An 18,648-nucleotide genomic window follows, 5' to 3' on the forward strand; every position below is an offset into this window, starting at 1 on the left:
TCATATGGTACCATAACATTGCTGTTACGTGATACATTGTTGTAGCGTTATTCGATCTAAGCGGAGAGTCGTCTAAGTGTTGAAACCCTTTCGAGCCTCCTTAAGAACAGGCACAAGTAATTTATGTGTGATAAACCAGTTGTGATGATTTTTGCGTTACATTTTGTTGTTTTTTCTTCACTCCGTTTGGATCAAGTTAGTGACTATGTCAGAATTCCTTATAAGTTTATTTTCTGAAGTGACCGCCGTCACTCATGATCAGTTGCGAATGACGCATCGAAATGATCCACCAGTATTATTTATCCGTTAATTTTTGTTTTCAGCCGGATCCATTATTTCTGCTTAAAAGTCTTAAAGAGGAACATTGCAAGGTATTTAGTAATAATTATTAGCTTGCTGGGTGTAATAAGTTATTTCTCTGTCGTTGCAAGGTTATAAGTAACATTAGCTTGAAGGGTGAACTAAATTGTTTGTTTCTTGTGTGATCGAACTAAATACTGCCATCCATTCTTTCCTTTATACACATCGAGAAAGTAAGTTATCGATGTATCTTGAATTGATCCTGAAGGGAGAAGGTTTTAGTTTTTGAATCCGCTTACATTCAAAATATAGGGAGTCACAAAGCAAATGACGATTCATGCATTCAATCAGTTTTAGCCATAACAAACCCTTAAAATGTCTACTGGCTTTAAAGCCCGGGCGGGGTACGTACTCCCATATATGGGCTATATAGAAGGTAATATTTGGAGGAAGAACCGGTACAAAGTAGATTTGACTTGAGTGGTGTACTATACTTTGGCTGTCCAAACCAGCCTTCTTCAGGTACAATGAGAGTTTACATTGGATTGCTTTTCTGTACACATATATAGTAAGTGGCTGTTGACGTAATACTGGAAAAATGTGATAAAATATGGTAGTTACAAAAAATTTGAATTCAAATACTCAGAGTTACGGAAAAATAACAGATTAAGTAACTGTAAATAATAAACTGAAATCTTATCCATCTCTTGGCGGATATTAAGACCGTTGAGATCAATTGTCCTGCCTTTTGAAATTAAAAAAAGCTTCCTGGCCTTAACAGGAGTACCCAACCAAAAATTTTTCGGAATGTATGCGTTATCGACTTAGAAGATCTGAGGGCATACGTTGACACATTTTCGGTTAATATATGTATTTAACTACCCTGGGAAAAACTTATCCGCTCTTCAGAGCCAGCTAGCTATGGATTATTTTCCGAGGTCGCCAGCCAGCGTTTATTAGTTTCAGGCCTTTTCTAAGTCAGGAAGATATATTGCCCTGTGGGCGCCAGGCAACGGCACCTATAAAGTTGAGACCCTAGCCAGCCAGCGTAAGTTATTGGAAATTTTGGTTTTGCCGATAAATAATAATCTTACGCCTCTCCCCCCCCCCCCCCCTCCCATTACAACGACTGTTTTCCTTTCGTTATTGATCGCAACTGAAACACCTCTGAACGAAAACTATGAGAGCAAATTTTCATGTTAGTTATTAATGATTAACTAATATACGGTATAATTTTTCAATGTTCCTTGTTTCTAGATGAACGATAGTTGAACTCACCCCCTTGTGAAATATTTCAGCACAAAGCGTTACCAACCGAAATACGCAGTACCTCTTTATTCGCAAATGAGAAAACTTACAATGTACATAGGGGTCGCCTCGGAATAAGCACTTCTCTGAAAAAAGACAAAAGCAGCAGAAAAGTTTAACAAGAGTGGAACTTATGCATCTATATACGGTAGTTAAAGAGTCAGCCAAGCAGTCTTTTCCGTGGACGGCTTTATAATAAAATCCAAGGGACAGTCAGGCACACTGTCTTTTCGATGGACGAAGTTCGAAAGTAATTGAAATTCCAGTAAGGCACAGGCATTCCTGATGACTACGCAATTAAATAATTTAAGGCCAATATTGCACCGGTGGCTCATGCGGGAGGTCGCGGGTTCGAACCCTGGCCGGATCAACACTCAGGATCTTAAAATAATTGAGGAGAAAGTGCTGCCTTTGTAATTTCATCTGCAAATGGTTAGACTTTCAAGTCTTCTCGGATAAGGACTATAAACCGTAGGCCCCGTCTCACTAATACCTTCTATGTTCATAAGTTCCCTGTGAGACGTTAAAGAACCCACACACTATTCGATAAGAGTAGGGGATGTAGTTCCCGGTGTTTTGGCTGTCCTGTTCTCTCCAGCAGAAGTGGCCGGCTTGGCTTGATGTCTCTAAAAAGGCTTACGGTGTATGAGGCCACCTAAGCAGAAACAGCGGTAAGCCAAAAAGGGACTTTGCCGAGTGCTGGAACATGTAGATGTAGATGTAGCTAGTCATTTTCATCGAAGACGCTGTAAGCCAATTGAAATGCAAACATTGCACAGTCATTTCGATGGACGACACGCGCACTTGAAAATACCAACACGACAGACCTATTTCAATGGACGTACCCAGTAGGAGGATAAAACGACACTCACGGAGAAAAACCTGTAGATCATATGAAAAGGTTACAAAGATCGAGGAGCTCCAACATTAACTACGCTCTTAAGTGTGGTGCTAAAAAAGGATCAAATTGCTTATCATAACCTGCTCCTCTGTTCAAAATTTATAACATGTGCGATGAGATAAAACGTGAGGGATACCATACTCATACACATTAAATTTGTGATGGTATGTAGCAAGATTTTTCGTTTCTGTTTAAAATTTATAACACGTGCGATGGGATAAAACGTGAGGGATACCATACATACATACATACATACATACATACATACATCTTTATTTACAATGCAGGTTAAATGTGTTGGCAAGACCGAAGTCCTGATGTGGACCTGCCTAACTACAGCTAATTAAATACAATAACATTAAAATATAAAAATAAATTTAGGAAAACAAAGTGTAAGTTTCTTCTTAATTACAATAAATTTAGATAAATTAAATACAAAACATAGATAATAAATTCATATCTAAAAATATAAAAAGTCATTATTTTTCATAGAAACACAGCAGGAACCTCTGGCAAAATTTATACCATTTAGAAGATGCTTGTTCGCCTTAAGTCCAATCTTAAACGATCTTAAGTTTGCACATTCCTTGACATGATGCGGAAGAAGATTCCATGCCAAGGCAGCCCTGTGTTTAAAAGAAGACCTGCCAATTTCAGATCTTGGTCTTGGCACTTCTAAATTTAGAGAATTCCTTAAGCTGTAATTTGTTTTTACCTTAGAAATTAAAATGTTTAGATCTTCCGTATTTAAACTATGATAAGATTGATAGGTCAGAACCAGCAGTCTCTTAACATAATACAAAGAAATGGGATTCCATTGCCTCAATTTCTTGATCTCATCTGTTGAAGTGGTCATAGGTAGCTTACAAACAACCCTAATTGCTCTCATATGAATACGTTCAATATCCTCCATAAGTGACGGGGAAACAGAACCCCAGACAACAATATTATATACTACACTAGGAATAATTGAGTTAAAATAAATAGATTCCAAGGTGGACTGAGGCAGGAATTTGATTCGTTTCAGAACAGCCAATTTCTTATTAAATAAACTACAAACATTTCTAATATGATCCTGCCAAGATAACTTATTGTCAATAGTTAAGCCAAGACACTTAGATGAAGACTTGAACTCGATGGTCTTGGTGCCATATCTTAAAGCTGGCAGAGGGCCTATAAAGATTGATCTAGATACTATCATTGCTTCAGTCTTTTGATTCATGAGCAATTAGTCTGTTGGCTGCACACCACATGTGTAGCTGAGATAGAATACATTGGAGTGAAGAGATGACCGTATCTGTATCCTTACCAATAGTATAAACTGTGGTGTCATCAGCAAACATATAGAGATTACCATAAGATATAAATTCTGGCAAGTCATTAACATATATTGAGAACAATCTAGGCCCCAGGATGGACCCTTGGGGCACTCCATACTTCACAGGTTGAAGGGCAGATTTCTTTCCAGAGATCCGGACAAACTGATTTCGGTTTGACAAATAGTTGGCAAGCCAAGAAAAAAGAGAACCCGATATTCCAGTGGCTTTCAGTTTTTCTAACAGGATTGAATGGTTTACAGAGTCAAAAGCTTTGCGGAAGTCAACAAATAGTACTCCCACTACCAGACCTTGATCCAGAGCTGACTTCCAAGTTTCTGTCATATGAAGCAAGAGACCCTCAGTTGAACGATTTTTTTTGAAACCTCACTGATTACGGCTTAATAAGTTGTGGGACTGTAAATGGTCATTTATGGAATTGCAAACCACAGCCTCAAGAATTTTTCCAGGTATGCTAAGCAGAGAAATCGGTAATTGTAATTGTAATTGTTCACGTCACATGGTTTGCCTTTCTTGAACACAGGAGTGACACGAGATAGTTTCCAATCACGTGGGAAGGAAGCACTAGTCAAGCTATTTTTGTAAAGTGGAAGTAAGCTCTGGGTAACTAATTCAGACGATGCCAAGAAAAGGTCCCTAGGTGAGACCAAATCTGGACCCGTGGCCTTCTTAGGATTTAATGCCTTCTGGGTATTACTCTTGACTAACTCCCAATTAAAATCAGTGGAATCTTTAGTAGGAGTAATCCTAGTAACAAAAGGATTATGTAGCAAGATTTTTCGTTAACAGAAAAGCAGTTTGATCATTTGAAACTAATAATTACTAGTACTATAGCTCCGAGGACTCAAAAGAGAGTGTATTTCTCAAAACAGACGAGTGTAAATTATGCCTCGAGTGATTTACTTCAAGAGAAATTGTATTATTATTATTATTATTATTATTATTATTATTGTGCTGTCATCGAAGTATAAGTAGCAGACACTAGGCAAGCTCATAAGAGGTCACATACAGTAGTCTGAAACCATGGCAAGAAGGACACAATAATAAGACAGTGTCGCATAAAATGCAAGTCGCTCTTGACTCCATGCGATTTATTTTTTGTTATAAGGTCTGTGTGCAGGAGTTTTTTCCCCTAAAACTTCTTCCCTCAGCCCCATCTCCCTTACCCTCCCATCATGTTACGTCAGCTAGAAAATTGCATCTGCACCTTTGTTGCACACCGCTGAGGGAATGCCTGTGGCCCACGACAGTCTCGTTTAAGGACGTTCGCGCGAAAATTTTTTAACATTGATTTTTTTCTGCAAATTTTACCATTGAAAGATGATGAGTTAATGATGTCAGAAATGCAAAAAAAAAAAAAAAATGGGGGTCACCAAGTTCGTTTTGGAGAGAACTTGCCCGGAAGAACACCCCAAATCTGAAAAAATCTGGCTTGTTTAGCGAATAAGGCCACAGTGTCTGTAAGCCCAAAAATATTGCAATTACATCTTTGAAGTGAAATGTTCTCTACCAAACTTTGTTTAAGTGGACCCATCAAGTGAATTTAGTTAACTGAGGTTCCTTAAAGAGCAAGTTTGCATTTAGCGACCATAGTTTCATGCGCCTTGCAGCTGCAAGATGGCAGGATTCCATGTCCCGAGGACAGAAATTTTGAAATTTGGTCAACTTCCCACATTGATTTTTTGTTTATTTTTGGACAATGTGGAGATAATTGTAAAAAAAATCTGTTTCTGAAAAGAAAAGTAGGTGTCACCGAACATCCAAGATCGTTAAATCCAAGCAAAGCTATCTGAGCTATAGCAATGGCCATCTGCCCTATCATTGTTCATTTTAGTACAGCAGTAGCAATGGGCGCGAACGTCCTTAACGTGTTCCAATACCCTTTCACTAGGATCTTGGGAAAATATGGATTACCAGGAATAATAACTAAAGCGAAATTATTAAAACATTTACGCCTTGCTGTTTTCATATTGTGCTATTTTATAAAAACAAGAAAGAACACATCTTCGTCTAGGTTGAGGTGAATTTGAATTTTCAACAGATACTTTACTTCTTTCTCTCAGGAAACTCGATTTCGGGCACTTCTCGATGCTAGTGTATCTTTGACGAATCCATAGCGCTCATTTTAATCAAAGTATGTGAAGGGTTACTCAAACAATATTGGCGGATTGGCATCCTGCTGAAAACGTACGAAAGCGGCTGCCTCTAAAAGCGTACGCCAAATAAATGCGTGAAAATAAACAAACCTGAAGTCCAAACTACACAAGTGGATCTTCAGTTGAAAAACGGCCAGCAGTTTGAAGCAAGTTTGAAGTGGTAAATACTTTAGCCAAACTGAAAACATTGAAAGTAAGGTTTACGGGTTAAAAAATGCTGTCATTCACAACAGCTTTGATTAAACAGGGAATAATCATATTTGCAGCTCTCAAGACAAATCAAAATAGTTGCGTTGTACTTTGAACCATTTACATCCCCAACGTACAGGAAAATACCATGTTTGTAGAAGCAAGGAATTCTAGAAATACCCATTTCAATTAACAAAACTTTAACAGTTCCATGTAAATTATACAAAACATTCTGCTTAACTTATGGCAGTCCTTCATGTTCCTGGATAAAAACTGTGCATTGCTTAAAAGAACTACTTGCTATAGGCCTGGTACAGCTCGTACCCATCTCGACAACGACTTTGAACAAGGGCACAAATGATTGCAGCGTGCGCAATTTGATAGGTGCATAACATTGAGGATCTCGGGTTTGAGAACAGACAGTTAACTCCCACGCAGCCATTCGTGATGTCAGGCAACATTGCTGACTCGGTAAACTGGAAGGAAGCTGAGTTGGGCATTGGAATTATATTTAAACATGAAGACCCTTTTTTTTCCCGACAATTTTCCTCTGCCGTAAATCTTGGGGTCTCAAAAATTATTATTGATGCCGCCTGACCTTTATCTATTAAGACCCTTACATCATATTTAATTTCTTTTTCTTAAAGGGAGATCATTGTGTGACGAGATCTTGTATGATAGAAGCCAGAAAGTGAAAGAAAGCGTTCTATCATTATTCTGTCCCATTAATTGCATCATTGGAAGATGAGCCAAAAACATTTACCCCAGTGGACAAATTTCAGCCTGAAAAGTGAACAGTCTTAGCCAGGAAAAAAAAATCTGAACTTTTTTAGTCAGCGAGGAACAATGTTTTTCTTATCCCAGTGAGCCATACACGGTTAGAGTCAACTCCCAGCCAGCTCCTACTCGAGATTTTTTTCAGCCAGCCAGCTGATCTTCGGTTCCCACGGCCTGCTCCCATCTGACCTTGTAGCTCAGTCAGTAGAGCAGCGGTGATCTAACCCGAAGGTCGTGGGTTCAATTCCCAGCCTGGTCAGAGTTTTTCTCTGTCCTTATGTGGGCTCATTTCCATTAGTAGGGCTAATGCTCACATGGTACATATGGGGTACAAAACTAGCACTTAACATTACACTCTAATCAGTTAAGTCAGCTCAAAAACAGTCTGCAGAGCGGCTTTTTTGTGGAGCGGTTTCGTTGGGTACTCCTGCCTTACGGATCGAGTCTCTGTAGGAAAATGTTTTCTCGATAGGAATTAATTGCATGTCCTTAGAAATGTTGTGGGGAGAGGAGAGGAAATGTTCTGCGACTGTAGTAGGTTTGGATTCACGGGTGTTAGCCTTATCTAAAGTGCGAAGGTGTTCATTAACACGGTCTTTTAAACGTCGTTTAGTTTCTCCTATCTACTGTAGATGGCATCTGTTACATTCAATCATTTAGATAAGATTTTTAGTTTCGCAAGTTATGTGGGAATTAATGGCGCTTGTTTCGCCAGTAGAGAAGGTGTAGTTGGTTAGTCCATGGAAAATGTAAGGACAGGTAGCGCAGTTTTTGCCACAGCGAAAAGAACCGGAAAGTGCGGAATTAGAATGAGTTACATTAGGGGACAGTTTAGCTGTTACCAGCAGGTCTCGAAGGTTAGGGGAACGTCTGAAAGCCACAACAGGTAGATGTAGGAAAGCATTTTTGCAGCGGTCAGAGGAAAGAAGTAGATTGTAGTGTTTTTTTATTACGTTGAAGATAGAAGGAAGTGATGGATTACGAAAACCACTAAGAGTGATGGAAGTGATGCATATAGTACACCACTAAACTCAAATCTACGTTGTATCGGCTCTTGCTCAAAATATTTAGCTTCTCAACTTGTAATTAAGCCGATCAGATCAAGCCACTGATCCACGGTACACCGACAGGAAGATCGTCCACGGTTGCTTGCTTCAAAACTCTGGGCTATATAGGTATGTGCCGCGGTATAGGGTATGGTTTTTGAGGTTGTCGATCCTTTAATATGGTATCATTTTTACCCATGTTGGCATAGTGTTGCCGGTGTGTTCTTAAGATAGGGTACCTAAATTGCATCAGCCAAAATAGCAGTGCATAAATACCCAGTTAAGCGGAAAACAAATGATCTGTTAAAGTTAAAGTATTAGCAAAGCGATTGTGTCTTTCTCTCCCTCATTATTCCGCCGGAAACCGTATGTCATTATCACCTACACTTAAGAAACTGCTGCCATCTAACTTATTTAGCTGATACTGTGTTCCAATCAGTAACACCTCAGTTTTGTCAGCATCAAGTAGGCAATACACCTTTCCATAGCCCTCATTGCGGCATCTTGACTGACTTGGCCATCTGGTTTGAAACTTACATAAAGTTAAGTAAAGCAATGAACACATGGTAGGTCTTTCTATATCCTTGAACAATTGAGATGAATAGATAATAAATAAGAGAGGGTTCAAACAAGAGCCTTGGGGAACCCCGCAATCGAGATTAAAGCAAGCAGAGAGTATTCCACTGATAGATATCTGCTTACTTCTATTTTAGACAAATATGATCTAAACTAGTTCAGAACTGTCCCTCGAAGCGCAACGGTGTTTTGCAACCGATTAACAAGGATCTCTTGATCTTGATCTTGTGGATGCATATATGAGATTGAGTGTAAGAAATTAACCAAAGGTGAAGATAAATCGACCCTTTCAAATAGGAATAGAGGTGTATCAGCCAGCCAAGTTAAGAATTTTGGAGTTCTGCGGATTTTAAAGAGATTTAAATCATTGGGTTCAGCAAAAAAGGTGATCCAACAAAAATGGTCTATTTTGGATCTCGAAAATACAGCACTGAATATATGACTCACTACGTTATATTGGAGTGCTCTTCCTAACTGAAGAAAGAGGAGAACATTTATTGGTTGGCTTCCTGAAAAGGAACAACCATTGTTTGATGCCATTGCAAAAATTGACAGTGCAAGCTGCAGGAATCTTGCAGATACGTTTACTAAGATAACAATAATTATTTGCTCACATTTGTGAAATAGTTTGAGCTTAATTTTTTACGTGCAGGAATAACCAAGAGATGTCCGCAACAAGGTATAAATGAAAATAACTCCCGGGTACGATATAAGGCACGCAACAAAAGTGTGACAACAAGCAGTTACCCTTTTTCACTATTATTTAATTAGTTTTACTCTGTTACAACTACTTCGGTTAAAGATTAAGTTAAGCAGTTCGTAAAGCACGCTTTCTGTCTTTCATGACCTTTTCAAGCATTCATCTTGATTAACTTCGAACTCCGTGTTCCACAGACTGTAAACATCAATTCTTGACCTTCCTGATTCACTGGATTCTTTGTGTACACAAACTCTCACCAAGGACTTCATGATAAACTCGATTTCTTTATCTTCTTGCCTTTCAGCTATTGTCTCTTTCTTCTCTTCGGATATAGCAAAGTCGAAGGTTATCGCTCCACCAAAGTTATTGCAGTCGATTTTAGCTTCATCACAGTTGTTGCATACATCAATCACGGCCGGCCACGAGGGTAAGCCCTCGGGCAAGAGAGTTTTTTCTATTATTCAAGCCAGCTTTTATACTTTTACTCTAAGCATCTAGAATGTTCTGTTGCTATTTATAGTCTATTACAAGTTGAACTATTTGCGGAAACTGCTGAGTCACATCAAAGAAATTTCTTAAAAATTACAGATTCTTAGTTAATTCTAGAAAAGTCTGGAATTGTATGACAGATAAACAAAAAATAACTCTGATCCTCATAACAAATTAAATAGTTTGACTTTCTTGTTCTTTATTTTTGTTTACATCATGAATTTTCTATGACAGTCTTATTTAAATTGTCTTTCTTTTGATGAATAAATAAATAAGTTTTGTAGCTATCAGAAAAAAATTGCAATACACTGTAACTTTAATTATATTTAACAGTTATTTGCCAAAGGCAACGTGAGTGTACATCTGAGACGAATAATTGTCTCCATAACTTCAAAGCTGAACAGCTTTACCTATTATTGATTAACGACACAGTTTATTTTTGTTTTAACAGTCACGAGTGCCTGTTGGTTTTGCTTTATATACACCAGCTAGTGCGGTGAATATAAAATCATATTATTATCTCTATGGGAAACCACTCAAGCAATCAGATTGCTGGAAACTCTTTGTTCATCTCCGAAATTCTGCTAATTATTTATTATGGTTGCTTTTATTCCAGCCCAGCCCTTTTTATAGATCTAGCAGCATTCAGACATAGCCATTTGAAACTGTCATATAGCGTTTAAAACAAGTGAAGTAATAATAATATTTCACAGTTGCTTTTTTTTTTTCTGATTTTGGAAACCTTTGATCAGTCGATATTCTGTGACTTAAGTAGTATAAGCAATTTAAGTTGTGTAAGGTTGCCTTAAGTTGCCTGATTTTTTGGGCAATTCTTTCTTAAGTTTCCTTAAGTTGCTCTAGTTTCGGCGACTTAAGGTCCAGAGTAGGCCTGATGCAAAAAACTTACCGAAGACTAAACATTTATTTTACAGTGCCTGGCTTTAATTGTTTTTTACTCTATGTTTTGTTGAAAGTTTTCCTAGATGCGGGCAAAGGAGCCAAAGTTGCGTGACTTGTCACTAGTAACGGTTGCGTGATACCTAACGGTGCAAAACAAGACCCTTATCGGAGGGTGCTCGGTTGGCTTTTGTTTGCCTCGCCTGCGGCTAGGACTTTTACCGCTGACAAGGTGGTTGTCGTTTTCCCATTTAACCTCTGGGAGCGAGGTTGAGATCCCAAGGGATCTTTGAGCACCCTCCTGTAACCAGTTGGGCCCAGAGTTGGGGGTTACCCGAGGGGTACTTTCGACTGGCTCGATTTCTCCCTATACCCTGTAACTTGATATCCGCACGAGTCGTGAATCAGTGTTCAGAGATTGGTCAACTCTCACCCACCTAGACTCCACCAGAATCATTGGTGCTATTGTGCATAAGGTATAATTTTCTTATATATTAATGCAAGAATTTGTTTGATTAAGCTTGTGGGAAGGCAATTTTGTCCTACTGTGATGGCTTGTGGTGAAAAGCATCCGCATAACCGCTCGCCTATATCTGCTCGCTCGCATTACTTTTGCACAGCTGATATTGCCCAAAAATGTGATGTATACAGTGTTTTCCCCATTTTCTGTTCTTCGAAGCTATTGCCAGTCTTGGGTTATTCATGTTAAAGGTTTGTTTAATTATTTCTGTAATTTTTGCTATACTTTAAGTGCCATTTTTGTTGATTTGCTCGAACGAATTTCAATATTTTGCGTAAACAGCGTTGCTCGCACGGTCCATCGAACAAAAATTTAGCTGGCTGGCGAATATGTGCAGTACAGTCAGTTGCACTACATTTTGAGAGTTTTTTCCTCGCAGATACAGAACTGCAAACTGAAAATTCTCATATGTTTGAAAACATACCTTTTAGCTTTACTTTGTCGAAAAAAAGTAAAATTAAATCTATAGTGCATTTTGCGCAAACAACCGCTTTTGAAAACGAAAAGATATAACACGACACTTGATAAAAGTCGCATGCAGTAAGAACAAATTTTACTTACCTCAACGAAAACTTTAATCTTCTCACCTAAAGCACAAACGCAAGCAGACTAATTGATAATTCTTTGAAACGTATCGTTCGAATTTGCTTCGTTTTTACAAGGATATACATGCCGAATCGTGAAGTGTAAGTCGAAGTGTCCGGGAAATAGGGCAACATACTGTCAAATTTTAATAGCCTGACCGCTTGTTTACAGTTTACCAGTAACAGCTAGTGATATGATGTTTAATTTTCAACCATAAATATTCTTAAACGCACAGGGTGATAAGACATTAGATGATTTTGCATGAAAATTAATGCAGCCAGCTTTGGCGACTTTTCAAACTAGTCTTAACTACCTTCTTACAACACATTTAGCATGGCTGACGTTTTCATCGTGTGTCCTTCAATGGTAAAGATCCCAGGGTTAATGTTCAGACTTGGCGGTTATAAGGATATGCAGTTGGTTTGTTTTCGCGAGTACTAATCTGCAGGTAGAAATTCATAATTTCAGTGGTTTTAACCAACTGTTAATAATCAATCTTCGTTCACTTGTATATAAAACCGCACTGGGTCATGAGGTTAAAATTGATCACGTGAATTCCCGTTACCTAGCGACAATCAAAGTGACAGCGTGCGTTATTACAATAACGCACAAAAACTGTGCAGGGTTCTTCCACTTCAAACGTACATGCGCGCAAGTTCAAGATTTCCCGAGGTTGAGGAGGAAAAAACATTACTGAAATAATTTACTTTACGTCCGATAAAGTTGGGAACACTAAAAGTAATACAGTAATAAAGTCATTTGTTTTTTTGCTACCTTCTTCATGGTAGTTCATTTTGTTTTCCTCTCATCCAAACAGGTCGGGCGGACGAAGCCATTGTAATTCTATCGCCACAGTGAACTCAAATTTAATATTAAGAAGGGTTAGAGACTGTGTTAGTTTCAATACTCAACTTTCGCTTCGTGCAGTATTAAAAATTTTTCTCGTTCATTGTACAGTAAGAGCGTGTGCGTGTATATATGAAACAAAAACACATACCACAACAGTCCTCTAACCCGTAAATAAGAATATGGTGTAGTTGTTTATTTATTAGGGCGATTAAGCCACCTCGCGTTTTTTTGAGACGCCCTTGCCTCGCCGCACCCGGAAGCGAACATTTTTTGCGCGGTCCATGACAGCTTATTTGTCTCCTAGATTTTTACTACTAACGTTAATCATCTCTAATATGGAGTAAAGATCCTTTAGTAATGTAACATGGACGCTGTGTGAAGAGAAGTTAAAAGAGAAAGACTGTCACTTCCGGTTTGCTGTCCGCGTCTTAAGCTCCCTATTATATCACATTTTTTCTCTTCTTTATTATCACCCAGGAATTGAAATTGTCTTTATTATTTAAAATACACCGGTATATTCATCCCAAACAAAAGGGGCTTACCCTGGCAATGACTGCTGGGACGAAAGTCAGTAGATAAATGGGGTACTTTTTTTGCAGACTGTGCGTAAGTGTTTTTTTTTTAATGAAAGTTAAAACGTTTTCGTACAAAATTTCGATACTGCATGGATACCCACATTAATGTATCAAATTTTGCTCGAGTCATTTCTTGTCGTCGAATCGGACACCTCGCATCGATACGCATCCTTTTTGGTAAGTTGCTCATTGCTACTCATTTCTTAGAACCCAAACAAGTTAATTTATGGGTGATAAACCAGTTCTGATGGATTTTGCGTTACTTTTTGTTAGTGACTATGTCCAAAATCCCTTATAAGTTTATTTTTTCTAAAGTGATCACCATCACTCAGGATCAGTTGCCAATGACGCATCCAAATGAGTTCCACCGGTAAGTTATCATTATCATTTCATATTTTTTTTCAGCTACGGATTCATTATTCCTGCTCAGAAGGTTATGTTAAAGAGGAACACAGGCCAGGTATTTAGTAACTCATTTAGCTTGCTGCGCGGTGTTTAATAAGTTATTTTGTCGTTCAATTGGCATTGAAACTATATACCCCAGCCACTATTCTTTCCTTACACCTCGAGAAAGTAAGTCATGAGTATTTTGCATAAATTTAATTCGCTGTGTTTTCAGTCACTTGATTCTTTGATCCACGGAAGTGTTGTGGCGTGTAGTGGCGTTAAATGATTTGTGTTAGAAATTTTATTATTCCCACTAGATAATGTTTCATCGAAAGACTTGGCAGTGGATAACCACGTGAAATTAAAATTTTTAGAGTTACAAAAATGGGGCAAGACAAGAAGGAAACGCTTGCAGACAAACCCCTGCATTTTGAAAACCGGCAAGTTGACCTGTCATGCATATCATCGGCTGTCATAAATTGACCAAGAAAATATTTGTTTTCATAGTGGAAATTGAACTTTGAAAATTATTGAAAATGCTACCTCTCTATCAACTCAAAATCAAGGAAAGCTTTCATATTGAGCGGTTGAAGCCCTAAGTTGACAAACAAGTAAATCTCAAAAGTGTGGTTGTATTTTTTAAAATATTAGTAACACTTGTGCTATCCAGATCATTTGGAAAATAACGATAATAATGACCAATATTAGAAAACAGGTACTCTACCCGAATGCCTTCAAATCCAATTATGGAAATGTTCTCTTAAGGATTTCCTGTGATGATAAGATTTTAATGTTTGGTAAGGCAAATTGCATGCAGCAGCTAACCACTATAAAGAGGTTCCAAATGTTGAAAACATGTGCGTGTTATGAAATGTCAGCATACCTGAAATCCGAGAGACTGTTGTTGTTTAACTATTAGGTTGATGGCAGGTCACCTGACCTGCTTGTTGTTATGACACTTGGAATTTTATTGCAGAAGCAAGTGCGACACTGTCGTAGCTTTCCAGTTTAATTTTAACATCACATTCTTGAATAGGTACTAGGTTTTCAAAGCACGATTTTCTGTTCAGTGGTTTAACACCTTGTTCTTGGTGCTTGTGTACGTAGAGTCTCGCACTTGGTTCTGCAATAAAATTCCAAGTGTCGTAACAACAAGCAGGTCAGGTGATCTGCCATCAAGTGTTGGGCACCTTATCTTCTGCAGAACTGCTAATAACAGGCTATTATATATTTTGAGCGTAATCAAGTAACTAAGATAAGATGGCGCTGATCCATGAATTAATTTAAATCTTATACCTGATTCAATAGGCAATGAAGTTCGTAGAGAGCTAGTATAGTGTATGGTTAGAACCCAAATGACAACGAACAACATACGGTATTTACCCGCGGATATGCCGCACCCGCGAATAGGCCGCACCCCAAACTTTCAATGGTTCTCATGGGAAAAAAATAGTGAGGTCGAGTACCTGGATAAATAAAGCGAAGTTTGAAATCAACAACAGCTAATGCGTATCAAGTCAAATTTATTTTTGACAATAATTTCTACATGAACGTGAAAATATTCAAACTATAAACTGAAACTTCTCTTCGCTAACATTTTTACACAGAAATACTTAAAGACAATTTTTTTTCGAAACAAGATTTTGTGCCTTATATACTGAAGCGTAACGCTCATAAACGCGTTCGCCAAAATCGTAAACAAGTTGTAATGTGTTTACAACTTTCAGAATATCTAAATAAAAACTGTTATACATTCCGCGATCAATTTTCCGATCGAAAAAGCTGCACAACACAGTTTATTTATTCTCCTATCAAATTGAAATCCATTGAAATCACTTTCATCAACGTCATTTTCACCAAAATGTCACGGTATTCTTGTTAATTCATTTCCAAGACGGCAACTTCATCTTCACAAGCATAGAATAGTTCACCTTCTTCGTCTGCAATTGACACCACTCCATCATCGTCAGCAAACGGATCACTTTCATCCATATTCTTCCCAGAGAATGTCGTCTTCAGTACCATCAAGTGTGTCCGTGATGCAGCATTTGAGAAATGAGCGTTTGATGGTGTCTGGGTAAGCATTTCCTTGCCTGGATCAGCATTTAAAGAGTAAAACAAACAAAAAAATCGTCACCAGGAAAGCGTGATCATAGATGAAACGTTTGAATACAACCGTGCAAAACCTGTAAGAGCTGGACTGGTTACTGCTGACTGCTGACCAAAACGAAAAGGACTCACTAGTTCCTGGTCTGGTCTCTCAGGTGTTATCCAAGATGGCGGAGGATGACAATCTTTCTACGCAGCAAGATTCGAAAGATACTGGAGTTCATTGAAAGGATTAAGTGCTGACTTGGAGTGTATAATTTTCGAGAGTAATGCATCATGTTCCTTTTGGAATAAGGCCGATTATGAGACTCAGAGAGCATCAAACAAGGTAATCCGTTGATTGGTTTTTCTCACAACCTATTGAATACATCGGAATAAAAGCTTTCTTTTTCATTTCTCCGTGTACAGAGTGCTTTTATGTTCAAAGTTTGGAGCTTTTAAAGGACATTGCGTGAGCTAAGTAAATGTATTAACTCTAAAGATATCACATTCACATTCATAAGCTATTTCAGAGAACTATGTGACCTTTAAATAGTATTGCAATAGTAATGGCATATGCTTTACACAGACTGAACTATGTAATGTAGCAAGTTACATAGTTATTACATAGCAAGTAAGGAGCAGTAAATATCCTTTATATAGCTCAACATTAAGTCTGTAATAGGTAGTATCTGCTCAATATCTTAATTAAGTGATTTCACTTAAGCTTACCCGCATGTGCGAGCAAAAGCCTAGCCTCTGTATTCAGAGAACAATCCAACACTTTATAACTTCTAATGTGTGCCTTGATGTCCTTATCATTTTGCTATTATTACGTGTTGAACCTTTGCTGGATTGTCAGAACTTGGGCCACAAATTCCCCCAAAAAACTCAGAATAGAACCGCATGCAGTCATAATGGTCTGTGTGCTTTGTCCTAATCTCTTGCTCTGACGACACAATCACAGCACAACTCACAAAAGTCACGAAGCGTTCGACTGGTTCGATGGTTGTTTGAGGGCTTCGAGGAAAATCCAAGCAGCGTATGCTTATATAAAGGGGGATACCTTTCTTTGTTTGTTTTGCAGGTATGTTCACAAAGTTAATTAAGGAAACTTGTTTGATTTTCAAGTCACTCCTTCGTTATTTCTAAAAAAGCGATTCAAACATGTGACATTTTGGAGTCGTTTTCACTCACTCACAAGGCCCCTTACCGAAAAAGTCGCCGTCCAGGTAAAATAATTATCGAAACAAAGTGAAACATATTTTTCTAAAAATGGTTTTGGTAGTCCTTTATTGTGACAAAGTTTGGCAATTTCCATTTTTTTATCTTGCACGGTCTTAGGGGAAAATTGCTGAGAGGCGCTCTTAATCTACAAAGAATCATTGTTTTGATAGTTATATATATATATGGATTATCTTGCAAAAATTTTATTGTTACACTCACTGTGGCTGATGATGATGTTTGAAACATCGAGGCATGTTCCTTAATCTCAAAAGTGTGGTTGTATTTTTAGCAACACTTGTGCTATCCATTCATTTGATAATATTGACCAATATTAGAAAACAGATACTCTACCCAAAGGCCTCCAAGTTCAATCATGGAAATCTTCTCATAAGAATTTAACGCAACGATAGCATTTTAATGTTTGGTAAGGCAAATTGCATGCGGCAGCTAACCGCTATAAAGAGGATCCAAATGTTGAAAACAAGTGCTTCTTATTAGATGTCAGTGTACCTGAAATCCGAAAGACAACCATTCACTATACTAGCTCTCTACGAACTTCATTGGTTTCCCATTGCCTATCGAATCAGGTTTAAGATTTAAACCAATTCATAGATGAGCGCCTTCTTATCTTAGTGACGTGATTACGCTTGAATAATAGCCTATTATTAGCAGTTCTGCAGAAGATAAGGTGCCCATTCTTTGAAGGCACGTCGCCTGACCTACGTGTTGTTACCACACTTGGAGTTTTATTGCAGAAGCAAGTGCAACACTATTTGCAGCTGTCCCTTTAATTTTTACATCACTTTCTTTAATACGTACACAAGCACGAAGAAGAAGGTGTTAACCCACTGAACAGAAAATTGTGCTTGAAAACCTAGTAGTTAGACAACAATAAGAACCCGAATGAAAACGAACAGGATACCTAAGACTCCATTGGTAGTACGGTGTCTAAGTGGCTACCCATATGTACGCATCTCGTACCTACTTTTTTAAACAACGCCCAGAAATACGAAAACAATAGGTTTAATGCCCTGACTACAGGATGCTAAACTGGCACAGCAAGATTAATTGAGCAGTGAAGGAATAACGATCTTAAGCCAAAATTTCAAAAGAAAATGCCTTTCTTCATCAGGGTTTCCCAAGGTATGATTTTGGCTTTATGAGAAAGAGAGGGAAAGGCATAATTTGAATGGCCGGATTATGAATCTCTAGTATAAAAACGGCCAATTCTGTCCTGACGAGCAGCCTTTCTCAATGAAAACGTGTGAGCAGTTCAGTTAGCTCATTCAAAGTCCCTGGATCAAAATACATGGAGTAACCAGGTATCCAGACAAAAAAAATTGTGGCCAAAAAACAAGCAATTCCGACATTGGATAGATTTAGACCTGAAATAAAATTACGAGTTTGACGTCAATTGCAGAAAATTGAATATTACACTCTTAATGGCATCCCCTCCTGTCTTTTTGGTGTCAGCTACATACCGGCAGCAAAGCATATCTTAGGAACTTTTAATTAGCTTTCGATAATAAAGATGAAATGGAATGCTATCGCTTTTCTATAGGCTGTTTTTTCCTCATTTACATCATAGAATTTCTATTCATATATTATTATTGTATATTATTATTATTATTATAGTATTCATTATTATTGTATAAACGCTCTTAGTCTGTCAAATGCTCAAGTATTTATTCTGTAACAACTGTCTGCATTAGCTGAAATCATTCATTGGAAACCCTGATAA

The 18,648-nt window shown here is 38.0% G+C and overlaps 1 protein-coding gene across 6 annotated transcripts in view; it reads left to right on the forward strand.

Annotated features, from left to right (window-relative positions):
* Positions 1-18,648, forward strand: part of LOC138051306 (tetratricopeptide repeat protein 28-like) — a 51,422-nt gene that overhangs the window by 9,373 nt on the left and 23,401 nt on the right. For 5 of the 6 annotated variants that reach the window (XM_068897484.1, XM_068897486.1, XM_068897483.1 and 2 more), the window contains one exon: positions 324-371. The gene's annotated coding sequence lies outside the window, so the exon portion shown is untranslated. Of the gene's footprint in view, positions 1-323; positions 372-9,652; positions 9,718-18,648 lie in introns of those variants that run through there. The other variant, XM_068897488.1, reaches the window with a different exon arrangement.

The sequence above is a fragment of the Montipora capricornis genome, chromosome 6, assembly GCF_036669925.1.
Source record: "Montipora capricornis isolate CH-2021 chromosome 6, ASM3666992v2, whole genome shotgun sequence".
NCBI lineage: Eukaryota > Metazoa > Cnidaria > Anthozoa > Scleractinia > Acroporidae > Montipora > Montipora capricornis.